The 18790-nt window shown below is 52.3% G+C and overlaps 1 protein-coding gene across 2 annotated transcripts in view; it reads left to right on the top strand.

Annotated features, from left to right (window-relative positions):
* The window catches only part of LOC144489078 (cdc42 effector protein 2-like), a 38464-nt gene that overhangs the window by 183 nt on the left and 19491 nt on the right, over positions 1 to 18790 (top strand). Inside the window, exon 1 of one of the 2 annotated variants that reach the window (XM_078207028.1) lies at positions 1 to 174. This exon is cut by the window's left edge and continues 183 nt beyond it. The gene's annotated coding sequence lies outside the window, so the exon portion shown is untranslated. Of the gene's footprint in view, positions 175 to 17618; positions 17859 to 18790 lie in introns of those variants that run through there. The other variant, XM_078207027.1, reaches the window with a different exon arrangement.

Below are 18790 nucleotides of genomic sequence, written 5' to 3'. Positions count from 1 at the left end.
CGGGGAAAAGGAGGAGACAAGAGTTTCGGGGCCACTGAGGAGTTTCAGAAAATAACCCGGGAGAATCGCGACCGTCTGCGATCTCCTCGCGAAACCCGAAGGATCTGGGAAAGTTTCGGAATTGTCGGAGTGTCTTTGCAAGAGAAGGAATCATGTTCCTGCGGCACTGTCGCTGTAAGTACAGAACTTTATTTTGTCTCAGTGACTGAGTGACTGTGGCTCAGTGTACTAACCCCTCTCGCTCACTCTCTCTCCCTTCCCAACAGAAATCTAACCATTAGAAATAGGAGCAGGAGTGGGTCATAGAATCCCTACAGTGCAGAAGGAGGCCATTCAGCCCATCGAGTCTGCACCGACCACAATCCCACCCATTAACCCCATGTATTTACCCTAGCTAGTCACCCTGACACTCAGGGGCAATTTAGCACGGCCAATCCCCCTAACCTGCACATCTTTGGATACGAAGGGTGATGCGCGATTAATTCACTCGGGAGGCTGGATCGTACCCGGGAAATAAAGGCTTTTATTAGCAACAAGAATGGAGCATACTGCTTAACAATACAATCCCAGACTAAAGGGTCACTAGGCAGCGCAGTGACCTTTATACTCCTATAGGTAGGCGGAGCCAACCGGAGTGTACCACAGAACAATACCAACAGGTGGAACACCCTAACCCTAACCCCAACAGTAACAAGAGTAACATATGTACAAGTACCCATAGTGGTAACCATCTATGGTTCAGTACCCATAGTGGTAACCATCTATGGTTCAGTACCCATAGTGGTAACCATCTATGGTTCAGTACCCATAGTGGTAACCATCTATGGTTCACCACAATGGGGCAATTTAGCATGGCCAATCCACCTAACCTGCACATCTTTGGACACTAAGGGACAATTTAGCATGGCCAATCCACCTAACCCGCACATCTTTGGACACTAAGGGACAATTTAGCACGGCCAATCCACCTAACCTGCACATCTTTGGACACTAAGGGGCAATTTAACATGGCCAATCCACCTAACCCGCACATCTTTGGACACTAAGGGACAATTTAGCACGGCCAATCCACCTAACCTGCACATCTTTGGACACTAAGGGACAATTTAGCATGGCCAATCCACCTAACCTGCACATCTTTTGACACTAAGGGGCAATTTAGCATGGCCAATCCACCTAACCCGCACATCTTTGGACACTAAGGGACAATTTAGCATGGCCAATCCACCTAACCTGTACATCTTTCAGACTGTGGGAGGAAACCGGAGCACCCGGAGGAAACCCACGCAGACACGGGGAGAACGTGCAGACTCCACACAGACAGTGACCCGAGGCAGGAATTGAACCCGGGTCCCTGGCGCTGTGAGGCAGCAGCGCTAACCACTGTGCCACCGTGCCGCAGGTCACCTGGTCTCTCGAGACTGCTCCATCATTCACAAGGTTGTGGCTTCAAGTCTCACACCTAACACTTCAGTGCAGTACTGAGGGAGTGCTGCACTGTCTACAGTGCTGGGTCTTTTTCAGGAAAGCCCCACCCCCCTCAGTGGGGACAAAGCTCCACAGACAATGCTGCATGTTGCCTTCGCTCCTGTTCTTCACCTGGCTGCCACAATCCAGCCCCACCTTTCCCTTTTGTAATTCATTCCTGGGACATGGGTGTCACTGTGCTGGGCCCAGCATTTATTGCCCATCCCTAGTTGCCCTTGGAGGGCAGTTGAGAGTCACCCACATTGCTGTGGCTCTGGAGTCACATGTAGGCCAGACCGGGGTAAGGACGGCAGATTTCCTTCCCGAAAGGGAACCAGATGGGTTTTTCCGACAATGGGTCATCAGTGGATTCTTAATCCCAGATATTTTTTACTGAATTCAAATTCCACCATCTGCCGTGGCGGGGATTCGAACCCAGATCCCCAGAATATAGAAACTAGAAGTAGAAGGAGACCATTCAGCCCTTCGAGCCTGCTCCACCATCCATTTTGATCGTGGCTGATCATCGAATTCAATACCCTGATTCCCCCCCCCTTCCCCCTGTATCCCTCGATCCCTTTAGCTCCAAGAGCGAAATCTAATTTCTTCCTAAAATCACACAATGTTTTGGCCTCAACTACTTTCTGTGGGAGTGAATTCCACCACCCTCTGGGTGAAGAAATTTCTCCTCCCCTCAGTTCTAAAAGGTTTACCCCTTATCCTCAAACTGTGACTCCCAGTTCTGGACTCCCCCCACCATTGGGAACATTCTTTCTGAATCTAACATGGAAAACATTGCCCTGGTTTTGTGGATTACGAGTCCAGCGACAATCGCACTGATTCCCCGGCACTCGCACTACAAGGTCACCGGACAATGATTTATTTTTCCAGCACTAACCCCTCTAACCCGGAGCTACTGAGCACCACCGTAGTTCCCCTCCCAGTGTCCAGCTAACTGAGTGCAGACCAGGAGCGTTACAGAGGGACACAAGGCATTGTCAGCATCAGTCAAGCAAACAACATTAGTCCCACTCCCCGTCCAGTAATTCATATAATCAGAGAATCCCTACACTGCAGAAGGAGGCCATTCGGCCCATCGAGCCTGCACCGACCACAATCCCACACAGGCCCCATCCTCATAACCCCATGCATTTACCCTGCTAATCCCCCTGACACTAAGAGGCAATTTAACATGGCCAATCCACCTAACCCGCTCATCTTTGGACACTAAGGGGCAATTTAGCATGGCCAATCCACCTAACCACATCTTTCGACACTAAGGGGCAATTTAGCATGGCCAATCCACCTAACCCGCTCATCTTTGGACACTAAGGGGCAATTTAGCATGGCCAATCCACCCTAACCCGCACATCTTTGGACACTAAGGGGCAATTTAGCATGGCCAATCCACCTAACCACATCTTTCGACACTAAGGGGCAATTTAGCATGGCCAATCCACCCTAACCCGCACATCTTTGGACACTAAGGGGCAATTTAGCATGGCCAATCCACCCTAACCCGCACATCTTTGGACACTAAGGGGCAATTTAGCATGGCCAATCCACCCTAACCTACACATCTTTGGACACTAAGGGGCAATTTAGCATGACCAATCCACCTAACCACATCTTTGGACACTAAGGGACAATTTAGCATGGCCAATCCACCTAACCTACACATCTTTGGACACTAAGGGGCAATTTAGCATGGCCAATCCACCAAACCTACACATCTTTGGACACTAAGGGGTAATTTAGCACGGCCAATCCACCTAACCTGCACATCTTTGGACACTAAGGGGTAATTTAGCACGGCCAATCCACCTAACCTGCACATCTTTGAACACTAAAGGGCAATTTAGCATGGCCAATCCACCTAACCTGCACATCTTTGGACACTAAGGGGTAATTTAGCACGGCCAATCCACCTAACCTGCACATCTTTAGACACTAAGGGGCAATTTAGCATGGCCAATCCACCTAACCCGCACATCTTTGGACACTAAGGGGTAATTTAGCATGGCCAATCCACCTAACCTGTACATCTTTAGACACTAAGGGGCAATTTAGCATGGCCAATCCACCTAACCCGCACATCTTTAGACACTAAGGGGCAATTTAGCATGGCCAATCCACCTAACCTGCACATCTTTGGACACTAAGGGGTAATTTAGCACGGCCAATGCACCCTAACCTGCACATCTTTGGACTGTGGAAGGAAACCGGAGCACCCGGAGGAAACCCACGCAGACACGGGGAGAACGTGCAGACTCTGCACAGACAGTGACCCGAGCCGGGAATCGAACCCGGGTCCCTGGCGCTGTGAGGCAGCACTGCTGACTTCATATGTCGCCTGCCAACTCGATCGCGGAGGGGGAGGGGGCCTGAATGTTGACTCCTTTATTTACTGTGTCGTGCAGTGTGCTGATCCCCGGGATCCTGCCATTACTGTTAAGGAAACTCCCAACATGTCCAGCAACTCCCTGTCCGACACGCACTCGAGCCTCAGTCTCGGGCTGAGCCTAACGCGGGAGGAGGACGGCGGATAGAAACAGGAAAACCTACTGGAAAATAAGGAGATGGTAGATAATATTGGAGCAGAAAGCTGTGACTGCAAAAATGTAAAACACACACAGAGATGTGTTACTTAAGAAGATCTTACTTAGCTTGGCAAGACTCCAGTAAATAAGGCACAGTATCTACAGGGCTGGTTGGAGGAGGAATGATTGGGAAGAAGGCAGAAGTATGTTTGAACAATCACATCCAACCCCCCACCACTTCATTGCAGATATATTCTTGGGAGTGAACTGGAGGCGTTAAACCAGCAGTTCTTAGCGATGAGATGTGCCCTAAACCAGACACAGTTATACAGATTGCCGTAGGGTGGATCCAATGGATCTATATCGATGTAACAGGGGCCCTGGTGTCACAGTGGGGAACGTCCCTGTCCTTCGACCATGTTGGAGAGAGACAGTGGCCTACTGGTATTATCGCCAGACTATTAATCCAGAAACTCAGCTAATGTTCTGGGGACCCGGGTTCGAATCCCGTCACGGCAGATGTTGGAATCTGAATTCAATAAAAAATTTCTGGAATTAAGAATCTACTGATGACCCATTGTGGGAAAAACCCATCTGGTTCCCTTTAGGGAAGGAAATCTGCCGTCCTTACCCCGGTCTGGCCTACATGTGACTCCAGAGCCACAGCAATGTGGTTGACTCTCAACTGCCCTCCAAGGGCAACTAGGGATGGGCAATAAACGCTGGGCCCAGCCGGCGACGCCCATGTCCCAGGAATGGATAAATGAAGACCACTTGCTCTGGATGTCAGTCCCACTCCACGACTTGACGGAAGTGGAAGGTGTGTCCGTAACATGGCCAAGCAGGTTAATCACCAGCTTGTAAATGCTTCCAGTGACAGGCAGCAGGAGTGTGAGAGTCTGCGGGTCAGCCAGAACCGTGTGACAACCTCACCGCCACTGCGTCTCCGTGTTAAAAGACTCCACATGCAAACTCTTGCCACAGGCTGGTGCTGCTCTGCAATGTCCTCCTCACATCAAGGGACCGATGGTAGAGCGGATGTGGGGAAGATGGAGGAGAGACTTGGATCCGAGGGCGCAGCCTCAGAGTAAAGGGACATAAGAAGAACATAAGAACGAGGAGCAGGAGTGGGCCATTTGGCCCCTCGAGCCTGCCCCGCCATTCAATAAGATCATGGCTGATCTTTTCGTGGACTAAGCTCCACTTACCTGCCCGCTCACCATAACCCTTAATTCCTTTACTGTTCAAAAACGACCCTTTAGAACCGAGATGAGGAGGAATTTCTTCAGCCAGAGATGGTGAATCTGAGGAACTCTTTGCCACAGAAGGCTGTGGAGGCCGGGTCATTGAGTGTCTTTAAGACAGAGATAGATAGGTTCTTGGTTTAAAAAAAGTAAAGTTTATTCATTTAAAGTTTATTTATGGGCGGCACGGTGACACAGTGGGTTAGCGCTGCTGCCTCACAGTGCCAGGGACCCGGGGTGGCACGGTGACACAGTGGTTAGCACTGCTGCCTCACAGCGCCAGGGACCCGGGGCAGCACGGTGGCACAGTGGGTTCGCACTGCTGCCTCACAGTGCCAGGGACCCGGGGCAGCACGGTGACACAGTGGGTTAGCACTGCTGCCTCACAGCGCCAGGGACCCGGGGCAGCACGGTGGCACAGTGGGTTCGCACTGCTGTCTCACAGCGCCAGGGACCCGGGGCGGCACGGTGACACAGTGGGTTAGCACTGCTGCCTCACAGTGCCAGGGACCCGGGGCGGCACGGTGACACAGTGGGTTAGCACTGCTGCCTCACAGTGCCAGGGACCCGGGGCCGCACGGTGGCACAGTGGGTTCGCACTGCTGCCTCACAGCGCCAGGGACCCGGGGCAGCACGGTGGCACAGTGGGTTAGCACTGCTGCCTCACAGCGCCAGGGACCCGGGGCAGCACGGTGACACAGTGGGTTAGCGCTGCTGCCTCACAGCGCCAGGGACCCGGGGCAGCACAGTGGCACAGTGGGTTAGCACTGCTGCCTCACAGCGCCAGGGACCCAGGGCAGCACAGTGGCACAGTGGGTTAGCGCTGCTGCCTCACAGCGACAGGGACCCGGGGCAGCACGGTGACACAGTGGGTTAGTGCTGCTGCCTCACAGCGCCAGGGACCCGAGTTTGATTCCCGGCTTGGGTAACTGTCTGTGCGGAGTCTGCACGTTCTCCCCATGTCTGCGTGGGTTTCCTCCCACACTCAAAAGACGTGCTGATTAGGTGGATGGGCCATGCTAAATTGCCCCTTAGTGTCCAAAGATGTGTAGGTTAGGTGGATTGACCATGCTAAATTGCCCCTTAGTGTCCAAGGATGTGTGGGTAAGGTGGATTGGCCATGCTAAATTGTCCCTTAGTGTCCAAAGATGTGCGGGTTAGGTGGATTGGCCATGCTAAATTGTCCCTTAGTGTCCAAAGATGTGTAGGTTAGGTGGATTGGCCATGCTAAATTGTCCCTTAGTGTCCAAAGATGTGCGGGTTAGGTGGATTGGCCATGCTAAATTGCCCCTTAGTGTCCGAAGATGTGCAGGTTTGGTGGTAGCGTCTAGGTGGGGTGATCTGTCAGAGAGTTGGTGTAGACTCGATGGGCCGAATGGCCTGATCCTGCACTCGGGATTCTGTGATTCATTAGTGGCCATGTCTATCACAAGTGTAATCTCTGGAATTCCTTTGAACCTCTCTCTCTGCTCCTTTTAAGGCCCTCCTTAAAACTGACATCTTTAACTTTGTTTTTTTTCACCTGTCCAATCATCTACTGATGTGGCTTTGGGTCCGATTCAGTCTGATTTCCACTCCTGTGAAGCTCAGAGAAACATAGATAGGAGCAGGAGGAGGCCATTCGGCCCTTCGAACCTGCTCCCCCATTCATCACCATCATGGCTGATCATCCAACTCAATAGCCTAATCCTGCTTTCTCCCCATAACCTTTGACCCCGTTCGCCCCAAGTGCTATATCCAGCCGCCTCTTGAATACATTCAATGTTTTGGCATCAACTCCTTCCTGTGGGAATGAATTCCACAGGCTCACCGGGTGAAGAAATGTCTCCCCACCCCCGTCCTAAATGGTCAACCCCGAATCCTCAGACTGTGACCCCTGGACTCCCCCACCATCGGGAACATCCTCCCTGCATCTACCCTGTCTAGTCCTGTTAGAATTTTATAAGTCTCTGTGAGATCCCCCCTCATTCGTCTGAACTCCAGTGAAAACAATCCTAACCTGGTCAATCTCTCCTCATACATCAGTCCCGCCATCCCCGGAATCAGCCTGGTAAACCTTCGCTGCACTCCCTCGAGAGCAAGAACATCCTTCCTCAGAAAAGGAGACCAGAAAAACTCACGCGGGGATCGTTTACTGTGTTAGAGTTGGAAGATAAACTGTTGTTAGGGTATGAACAGCGTGCTCTTTGATGAGTTAGTATTACTGGAGGAAGAATCCTCCACATGCTCCAACGATATCTCGGGACATCTCTGGGCTGGTGACAGCCTGGCTGTGACCGAGAGACAGAATGAGCTTAGTGTTTGCTTGGAGATTCACTCATCGGAAGCCGTTCCTGGGTCAAATCTCCGGGTAGATCACAGACCTCTGCACACAGACTGCGAGCGACAGACTTTCTCGAGCGTGCGGGGAGAGGCAGCGGGGTTACGGGGATATTCCCTCATTTCCTGTTGCCCTGTTCAACCCACTCGAGAAAAATTCCCATCAGAAAGATTCGGCAGCTGTGTCCCTTGCCTCCCATCTCCTCTCTCTCCCACGTGCAACACAGCACACACGGAAACTAGTCTGCCCTTGGGCTGTGCAGAGAGAGACAAGGTTTCCAGACTGATCATCCAGACAGTGCCTGCCGTCTGTCTAGCCTTCTACCTCTCAGCCAATAGCTGCCACACCTCAGTGGTGATAACCCATATTCTCAAAGCCGGTTGCTAGTCTGGAAGGAAGTCCATGTGAAAGACTGGGACGCTACCAGTGAGGTGACTCAGCCGCACTCCGTGTCATGGGACACACCAAACTACATTCCATTGATAAAAGCAAAATACTCCGGACGCCCGAATCTGAAACAAAAACAGAAAATGCTGGAAAATCTCAGCAGGTCTGACAGCGTCTGTGGGCACAGTAAGAAGTCTCTCAACACCAGGTTAAAGTCCAACAGGTTTATTTGGGATCACGAGCTTTCGGAGCGCTGCCCCTTCATCAGGTGAGTGGAGAGGTGGATTCACAATCAGGGCATATACAGACAGAGACTCAATTGCAAGATAATTCATAGAAATTCATAGAATCCCTACAGTGCAGAAAGAGGCCATTCGGCCCATCGAGTCTGCACCGACCACAATCCCACCCAGGCCCTACCCCCCGTATCCCTACACACTTACCCGCTAATCCCTCTAACCTACGCATCTCAGGAAACTAAGGGGAAATTTTAGCACGGCCAATCAACCTAACCCGCACATCTTGGGACTGTGGGAGGAAACCGGAGCACCCGGAGGAAACCCATGCAGACACGAGGAGAATGTGCAAACTCCGCACAGACAGTGACCCGAGTCGGGAATCGAACCCGGGTCCCTGGAGCTGTGAAGCAGCAGTGCTAACCCACTGTGCTACCGTGCCGTACCGTGCCACCAATAATGATTAGTGTGCGAGTCTTAACAGGTAATCAGGCCTTTACAGGTACAGACAGTGCGAGTGGAGAGAGGGTTAATCACAGGTTAAAGAGGTGTGAATCATCTCAATCCTACTAACTGTCCCTGTCCTGGCTGGAAACAATTCACATCCCTTTAACCTGTGATTATCCCTCTCTCCACTCGCACTGTCTGTACCTGTAAAGACTCGCATTCCAACCATTATCTTGCAATTGTGCCTCTGTCTGTATATGCCGTGTTTGTGAACCCACCTCTCCACTCACCTGATGAAGGAGCAGCGCTCCGAAAGCTCGTGATCGCAAATAAACCTGTTGGGACTTTAACCTGGTGTTATGAGTGTTCTCACTGTGCCCACCCCAGTCCAACGCCAGGAATCTCCACATCATGGCATCTGTGGGGAGAGATTAGAGCCAACATTTCAAGTCTGGATGACCCTTCGTCAGAACATAGAACAAAGAACAGTACAGCACAGAACAGGCCCTTCGGCCCACGATGTTGTGCCGAGCTTTATCTGAAACCAAGATCAAGCTATCCCACTCCCTATCATCCTGGTGTGCTCCATGTGCCTATCCAATAACCGCTTAAATGTTCCTAAAGTGTCTGACTCCACTATCACTGCAGGCAGTCCATTCCACACCCCAACCACTCTCTGCGTAAAGAACCTACCTCTGATATCCTTCCTATATCTCCCACCACGAACCCTATAGTTATGCCCCCTTGTAATAACTCCATCCACCCGAGGAAATAGCCTTCGAACGTTCACTCTATCTATCCCCTTCATCATTTTATACACCTCTATTAAGTCTCCCCTCAGCCTCCTCCGCTCCAGAGAGAACAGCCCTAGCTCCCTCAACCTTTCCTCATAAGACCTACCCTCCAAACCAGGCAGCATCCTGGTAAATCTCCTCTGCACTCTTTCCAGCGCTTCCACATCCTTCTTATAGTGAGGTGACCAGAACTGCACACAATATTCCAAATGTGGTCTCACCAAGGTCCTGTACAGTTGCAGCATAACCCCACGGCTCTTAAACTCCAACCCCTTGTTAATAAAAGCTAACACACTATAGGCCTTCTTCACAGCTCTATCCACTTGAGTGGCAACCTTTAGAGATCTGTGGATATGGACCCCAAGATCTCTCTGTTCCTCCACAGTCTTCAGAACCCTACCTTTGACCCTGTAATCCACATTTAAATTGGTCCTACCAAAATGAATCACCTCACATTTATCAGGGTTAAACTCCATTTGCCATTTTTCAGCCCAGCTTTGCATCCTATCAATGTCTCTTTGCAGCCTACAACAGCCCTCCACCTGCCTAAACTCCCAATATTCCACCCTAACCCCTACCTCTGTTGGACAGGGGGTATTAAAGCTCACAGAAGCTAAGCGGGTGGTGGGGGTGAGGTTAAGTTAGAGATCAGCCATGATCTGATTGAATGGAGAGAGCACAAGGGGTGGGGTACAGTGGTTAGCACTGCTGCCTCACAGCGCCAGTACCTGGGTTCGGTTCTGGCCTTGGATCACCGTCTCTGTGGAGTCTGCATGTTCTCTACATGTCTGTGTGGGAGAACATGCTAAATTGCCCTCAGTGTCCAAAGATGTGCGGGTTAGGTGGATTGGCCATGCTAAATTGCCCTTAGTGTCCAAAGATGTGCGGGTTAGGTGGATTGGCCATGCTAAATTGCCCTTAGTGTCCAAAGATGTGCAGGTTAGGTGGATTGGCCATGCTAAATTGCCCTTAGTGTCCAAAGATGTGCGGGTTAGGTGGATTGGCCATGCTAAATTGCCCTTAGTGTCCAAAGATGTGCGGGTTAGGTGGATTGGCCATGCTAAATTGCCCTTAGTGTCCAAAGATGTGCAGGTTAGGTGGCTTGGCCATGCTAAATTGCCCCTTAGTGTCCAAAGATGTGCAGGTTAGGTGGATTGGCCATGCTAAATTGCCCTTAGTGTCCAAAGATGTGCGGGTTAGGTGGATTGGCCATGCTAAATTGCCCCTTAGTGTCCAAAGATGTGCAGGTTAGGTGGATTGGCCATGCTAAATTGCCCTTAGTGTCCAAAGATGTGCGGGTTAGGTGGATTGGCCATGCTAAATTGCCCTTAGTGTCCAAAGATGTGCAGGTTAGGTGGATTGGCCATGCTAAATTGCCCCTTAGTGTCCAAAGATGTGCAGGTTAGGTGGAATGGCCATACTAAATTGCCCCTTAGTGTCCAAAGATGTGCAGGTTAGGTGGATTGGCCATACTAAATTGCCCCTTAGTGTCAGGGAGACTAGCAGGGTAAATATGTAGGGTTACGGGGATAGGGCCTGGGTGGGATTGTTGATAGTGCAGACTCGATGGGCTGAATGGCCTCTGTAGGGATTCTGTGAATTCTAAAGAATAGCCTCCCATGGGTACACTCCCCTGGTCCGGTGCTGAAATCAGACGAATCGCTGCTTTCTGCCCTAACCAGGCCATTCCCACAGCCTCCATCCTCTCCACTTCCCCCTCAATCCTTCCTGCAAAACATGGGCTGTTTTCCAAATTGCCACCCAAAAGTCTTGCTTCCCTGCCCTCCTCCTCGTTACCCTGTGCTACGCGCCCACCATTAATCCCAGCCAGAGGGCGGGTGTCTGCAATGAGGCTGTGGTTAAGAATGTTCTCCACTGTCTGCACCGACTTGCCCCAACACATCGGAGCTGCCTTAATCTGCACATCAGCAAACAGCTCAACACCAAAGATGCTGCGGCAAGGAGCCAGTGTAACCTCGAGAATATCAACCGTCACAAAGCTACAAGCCCAGTGTCCCCCAATCTTATTCTCCCCCCCCCCCCCCCCCCCCCCCCAATCCTTAACTAAATGGGCTTGCGTTTCACAGAAGCAAGTCCACCAGGCATCCATCCTCTGCATGTCAGCTTAGCACGAGTGAGCAACTCAAAGCTATTCAGCTGTGGAGGCCGTCAGAAGTGGTACCAATTCTGCCACCCTTTATCTGCCCGTGCTGCCACTCTCGGGGTTAATTCTGGAGCAGGCAGACTCGTGCCGGTTGGAGGGGGAAGGATTTGATTTCTCCGGGGTATTTGAGGACGTTGAGATGCGCCTGAGCCCTTCACCGCCGGTGGGAGTACTTCTCAAAACGTGGGTGCTGCCGTAATGCGGGGAATGCGACAGCCAATTCGCTCGCAGGAAGCTCCCAGCATCAGCAGCAAGATCACCGTCCTGTTCGCTTGTCATGGGGTGCGGACTGAATGAGTTTCAAGTTTATTCATTAGAGTCAGGAGTAAGCTTACATTAACACTGCAATGAAGTTAATCCCCGAGATTGGCCCTGAGGGCCAATTTAGCATGGCCAATCCACCTAACCTACTCATCTTTGGACACTAAGGGACAATTTAGCATGGCCAATCCACCTAACCCGCATATCTTTGGACGCTAAGGGGCAATTTAGCACGGCCAATCCACCCTAACCCGCATATCTTTGGACGCTAAGGGGCAATTTAGCACGGCCAATCCACCTAACTCGCACATCTTTGGAGTGTGGGAGGAAACCGGAGCACCCGGAGGAAACCCACGCAGACACGGGGGGAGAACGTGCAGACTCCACACAGACAGTGACCCAAGCCGGGAATCGAACCCGGGTCCCTGGCGCTGTGAGGCAGCAGCGCTAACCCACTGTGCTACCGTGCTGCCCCGGGTCCCTGGCGCTGTGAGGCAGCAGTGCTAACCCACTGTGTCACCGTGCTGCCCCGGGTCCCTGGCGCTGTGAGGCAGCAGTGCTAACCCACTGTGTCACCGTGCTGCCCCGGGTCCCTGGCGCTGTGAGGCAGCAGTGCTAACCATTGTGCCACCGTGCTGCCCCAGGCAAGGGTGGGGCGGTGGGGGGAACACGGCTGTGCCTGCAGGGTTTAGCCCCCTCCCACCCCCCACCCCCCCCGCCCCCCCGCGGAGGGGAGAGAATCGTGGGGAGCGAAGTGGGATCTGGTGTGGGGCGGGAGCTGTCATGGAACGGGTATGGGGGGGGATCCGGTGCGAGTTTGTTGGAGGCAGTAAGAGTCTGGGCTCACGGTCTGATATCTCTGCCTCTTGCTGATGAGGTGGAGATGCCGGTGTTGGACTGGGGTGAACACAGTAAGAAGTTTAACAACACCAGGTTAAAGTCCAACAGGTTTATTTGGTAGCAAATGAGCACAGGGTTAAAGCGCTGACATCAACTCCTTTTCTCCAGAGTTTCCTGCCTCTGTTTGCCAGTTTCGGTCCTCTGTTTTCCTACTCTGTTCCTTCACCACGTCAGTGACGTATACTGTTCACACACATAGCCCAGCTGCCTCCACTCTGCTCAAAGAATTCCACTCAGCCTGATGACAATAACAGGAATGAAACTTTCTTAAAACCTGGCCTGGAGCACTCAGGACAAGTTAACACGGCATTTATTTTCTCTCCAATCGTGGCTTTTGCTACATTTATTCATTCATTCCTGGGCCATGGGCGTCGCCGGCTGGGTCCAGCATTTATTACCCATCCCTAGTTGCCCTTGGAGGGCAGTTGAGAGTCACCCACATTGCTGTGGCTCTGGAGTCACATGTAGGCCAGACCGGGGTAAGGACGGCAGATTTCCTTCCCTAAAGGGACATTAGTGACCCAGATGGGTTTTTCCGACAATGGGTCATCAGTAGATTTGCAATTCCAAATGTTTTTTACTGAATTCAAATTCCACCGTCTGCCGTGGCGGGATTCGAACCCCGGTCCCGCAGAACATGAGTTGAGATTTTGGATGAATAGCCCAGCGATAATCCCACTGGACCATCTCCTCCACATTGCGCTTTTATTAAACCAGCCCCATCTCGGTGCCAGATGCTCATCTCATCTCTGAGGCGGGAGGTCAGGACTTCAATCCCCTCACCAGATTTGAGTTGATTTATTATTGTCACATGTATTAGTATACAGTGAAAAGTATTGTTTATTGTGCGCTATACAGACAAAGCATACCGTTCATAGAGGAGGAAAGGAGAGAGTGCAGAAGAACTGTTACAGTCATAAGAACATAAGAACGAGGAGCAGGAGTGGGCCATCTGGCCCCTCGAGCCTGCCCCGCCATTCAATAAGATCATGGCTGATCTTTTCATGGACTCAGCTCCGCTTACCCGCCCGCTCACCATAACCCTTAATTCCTTTACTGTTCAAAAATCTATCTATCCTTGCCTTAAAAACATTCAATGAGGTAGCCTCAACTGCTTCACTGGGCAGGGAATTCCACACATTCACAACCCTTTGTGTGAAGAAGTTCCTCCTCAACTCAGTCCTAAATCTGCTCCCCCTTATTTTGAGGCCATGCCCCCTAGTTCTAGCTTCACCCGCCAGTGGAAACAACTTCCCTGCTTCTATCTTATCTATTCCCTTCATAATCCTATCTGTTTCTATAAGATCTCCCCTCATTATTCTGAATTCCAATGAGTATAGCCCCAGCCTGGTCAGTGCTGAGGGAGCGCCGCAGTGGGGAGGGTCAGTGCTGAGGGAGCGCCGCACTGTCAGATTGTCAGCGCTGAGGGAGCGCCGCACTGTGGGAGGGTCAGTGCTGAGGGAGCGCCGCACTGTGGGAGGGTCAGTGCTGAGGGAGCGCCGCACTGTGGGAGGGTCAGTGCTGAGGGAGCGCCGCACTGTGGGAGGGTCAGTGCTGAGGGAGCACCGCACTGTCAGAGGGTCAGTGCTGAGGGAGTGCCGCACTGTGGGAGGGTCAGTGCTGAGGGAGCACCGCACTGTGGGAGGGTCAGTGCTGAGGGAGCGTCACACTGTGGGATGGTCAGTACTGAGGGAGTGCCGCACTGTGGGAGGGTCAGTGCTGAGGGAGCGCCGCACGGTGGGAGGGTCAGTGCTGAGGGAGTGCCGCACTGTGGGAGGGTCAGTACTGAGGGAGCGCTGCACTGTGGGAGGGTCAGTGCTGAGGGAGCGCTGCACTGTGGGAGGGTCAGTACTGAGGGAGCGCCGCACTGTGGGAGGGTCAGTGCTGAGGGAGCGCCGCACTGTGGGAGGGTCAGTGCTGAGGGAGCGCCGCACTGTGGGAGGGTCAGTGCTGAGGGAGTGCCGCACTGTGGGAGGGTCAGTGCTGAGGGAGCGCCGCACTGTGGGAGGGTCAGTGCTGAGGGAGTGCCGCACTGTGGGAGGGTCAGTGCTGAGGGAGTGCCGCACTGTGGGAGGGTCAGTACTGAGGGAGTGCCGCACTGTGGGATGGTCAGTACTGAGGTAGTGCCGCACTGTGGGAGGGTCAGTGCTGAGGGAGTGCCGCACTGTGGGAGGGTCAGTGCTGAGGGAGCGCCGCACTGTGGGAGGGTCAGTGCTGAGGGAGTGCCGCACTGTGGGAGGGTCAGTGCTGAGGGAGCGCTGCACTGTGGGAGGGTGAGTGCTGAGGGAGCGCCGCACTGTGGGAGGGTCAGTGCTGAGGGAGCGCTGCACTGTCGGAGGGTCAGTGCTGAGGGAGTGCCGCACTGTGGGAGGGTCAGTGCTGAGGGAGCGCCGCACTGTGGGAGGGTCAGTGCTCCAGGAGCACCGCACTGTGGGAGGGTCAGTGCTGAAGGAGTGCCGCACTGTGGGAGTGCTGAGGGAGCGCCGCACTGTGGGAGGGTCAGTGCTGAGGGAGCACCGCACTGTGGGAGGGTCAGTGCTGAAGGAGTGCCGCACTGTGGGATGGTCAGTACTGAGGGAGTGCCGCACTGTTCCTGTATAACAGACTCAAGTTGTGACTCAATGGAATCTTGCTGTTTGCTGAAATTGTACAAGATTAGAATTGAGATGTTGTTTGGTGCCAATACAGAGCCCTATTTTTACTGCAGCACTGTCTCGAGTCAGAGTGGAACAGCCAGTATCCAGAATGCCAGATATGTGTGCAGAGAGTCTGGATATCCTGGGTGTGGAATGGATATGATCACTTAGTGACGTTCTGTTTTGTTTTTGAACATGTTGGCTTCTCGGGAATCACGGCTTTGCTTTCATCAGAGTGTGAATCAGAGGGACTGAGTGACGAGGGAGGTGTGGGTATTAACCCCTGCACTGTGTTATAACAGCCGACACAGCATTGCAGCCTTTGCAACTGGGTGAGGAGTGGTGTGACTTTTGTCTCACTGGGTCCCGCCCTCATCTCTGAGTCAACAGCTCCTGTTTTCAAACTCCATTCTAGAGGTTAGAACTCCATAAATCAGGGTGGGTACTCCCAGTGCAATCCTGAGGGAGCACCGCACTGTGGGAGGGTCAGTGCTGAGGGAGTGCTGCACTGTCAGAGGGTCAGTGCTGAGGGAGTGCCACACTGTCAGAGGGTCAGTGCTGAGGGAGTTAACCCTATACTCCCAGGACGGGTACCACACGGGGTTAGATACAGAGTAAAACCCCCTCTACACTGTCCCCCATCAAACACTCCCAGGACAGGTACAGCACGGGGTTAGATACAGAGTAAAGCTCCCTCTACACTGTCCCCCATCAAACACTCCCAGGACAGGTACAGGACGGGGTTAGATACAGAGTAAAGCTCCCTCTACACTGTCCCCCCATCAAACACTCCCAGGACAGGTACAGCACGGAGTTAGATACAGAGTAAAGCTCCCTCTACACTGTCCCCATCAAACACTCCCAGGACAGGTACAGCACGGGGTTAGATACAGAGTAAAGCTCCCTCTACACTGTCCCCCATCAAACACTCCCAGGACAGGTACAGCACGGGGTTAGATACAGAGTAAAGCTCCCTCTACACTGTCCCCCATCAAACACTCCCAGGACAGGTACAGCACGGGGTTAGATACAGAGTAAAGCTCCCTCTACACTGTCCCCATCAAACACTCCCAGGACAGGTACAGCACGGAGTTAGATACAGAGTAAAGCTCCCTCTACACTGTCCCCATCAAACACTCCCAGGACAGGTACAGCACGGGGTTAGATACAGAGTAAAGCTCCCTCTACACTGTCCCCATCAAACACTCCCACGACAGGTACAGCACGGGGTGAGATACAGAGTAATGCTCCCTCTACACTGTCCCCATCAAACACTCCCAGGACAGGTACAGCACGGGGTTAGATACAGAGTAAAGCTCCCTCTACACTGTCCCCATCAAACACTCCCAGGACAGGTACAGCACGGGGTTAGATACAGAGTAAAGCTCCCTCTACACTGTCCCCCATCAAACACTCCCAGGACAGGTACAGCACGGGGTTAGATACAGAGTAAAGCTCCCTCTACACTGTCCCCCATCAAACACTCCCAGGACAGGTACAGCACGGGGTTAGATACAGAGTAAAGCTCCCTCTACACTGTCCCCATCAAACACTCCCAGGACAGGTACAGCACGGGGTTCGATACAGAGTAAAGCTCCCTCTACACTGTCCCCCATCAAACACTCCCAGGACAGGTACAGCACGGGGATAGATGCCTCCACCAGTATTGGTTTTAAGTTGACTTTAACCTGTTTGATGAAGGTTATTATGTGGGACGGAATTGGGTTCTCTCCGGTCAGTTTGCTCTGGGTCCCCTCCTGTTAAGAGTTTTAACAACACCAGGTTAAAGTCCAACAGGTTTATTTGGTAGCAAATGCCATTAGCTTTCGGAGCGCTGCCCCTTCGTCAGATGGAGTGGAAATCTGCTCTCAAACAGGGCACAGAGACACACAATCAAGTTACAGAATACTGATTAGAATGCGAATCTCTCCAGCCAGCCAGATCTTCTGACGAAGGAGCAGCGCTCCGAAAGCGAATGGTATTTGCTACCAAATAAACCTGTTGGACTTTAACCTGGTGTTGTTAAACTTCTTACTGTGTTCACCCCAGTCCAGTGCCGGCAGCTCCACATCATCCCCTCCTGTTCCCAGGGGTGAGGAGATGGGGTTCTGAGTGGTTCTACCAGCCAATCTGCAGGTACAGGAAGCAGAAGTCATCACCACTGCCCTCGCTCACGTTTCCTCGCCCAGAACCAGGCACCACTCCCACTATCTGTGCGCTGGGAGCTCATCAGTATTTGCAGAACTTCAGGAGTTTATTTTTTGGCCGGCCGCCGAGTTGAGTCATGTGTCTGACTGCTTTGGCTTCTCAATAGCAGGCGACTGCGAACTCATCTTGAAGCAGTGCGAGGGGACTGATCAGTCCCTGGAGCCAGCTCCAACATATCTGGAACTCAGTGTTATTCCTGCCGCACAGACGGGAAGCTGAAGGGCTGCTATCCACTCTCAGTGGGGATATTGCTGGTATGTACAAGATGTTTCTGTCAGGGAGGCAAATCTTCTCACGGTCACTGCTGCCGTTCAAAGTTAATTCTGAATATATTAGGGCTTGTTCCTTCTGTCTATCACTGTGCACGGGTAACTCTGCCTGGCCCTGGGTTAGTGTGTGTGTCTCTGGGTTAGTGTGTGTGTCTCTGGGTTAGTGTGTGTGTGTCACTGGGTTAGTGTGTGTGTGTCTCTGGGTTAGTGTGTGTGTGTCACTGGGTTAGTGTGTGTGTGTCTCTGGGTTAGTGTGTGTGTCACTGGGTTAGTGTGTGTGTGTCTCTGGGTTAGTGTGTGTGTCACTGGGTTAGTGTGTGTGTGTCTCTGGGTTAGTGTGTGTGTGTCACTGGGTTAGTGTGTGTGTCTCTGGGTTAGTGTGTGTGTCTCTGGGTTAGTGTGTGTGTGTCTCTGGGTTAGTGTGTGTGTGTCACTGGGTTAGTGTGTGTGTGTTACTGGGTTAGTGTGTGTGTGTCTCTGGGTTAGTGTGTGTGTCACTGGGTTAGTGTGTGTGTGTCTCTGGGTTAGTGTGTGTGTCACTGGGTTAGTGTGTGTGTCTCTGGGATAGTGTGTGTGTCTCTGGGTTAGTGTGTGTGTGTCTCTGGGTTAGTGTGTGTGTCACTGGGTTAGTGTGTGTGTCTCTGGGTTAGTGTGTGTGTGTCACTGGGTTAGTGTGTGTGTGTTACTGGGTTAGTGTGTGTGAGTCTCTGGGTTAGTGTGTGTGTCTCTGGGTTAGTGTGTGTGTCTCTGGGTTAGTGTGTGTGTGTCTCTGGGTTAGTGTGTGTGTCTCTGGGTTAGTGTGTGTGTGTCTCTGGGTTAGTGTGTGTGTGTCTCTGGGTTAGTGTGTGTGTTACTGGGTTAGTGTGTGTGTGTTACTGGGTTAGTGTGTGTGTGTCTCTGGGTTAGTGTGTGTGTCT

The sequence above is a fragment of the Mustelus asterias genome, unplaced genomic scaffold (assembly GCF_964213995.1).
Source record: "Mustelus asterias unplaced genomic scaffold, sMusAst1.hap1.1 HAP1_SCAFFOLD_1994, whole genome shotgun sequence".
In the NCBI taxonomy this organism is placed as follows: domain Eukaryota; kingdom Metazoa; phylum Chordata; class Chondrichthyes; order Carcharhiniformes; family Triakidae; genus Mustelus; species Mustelus asterias.
This window is presented reverse-complemented; position numbering and strand designations above follow the sequence as displayed.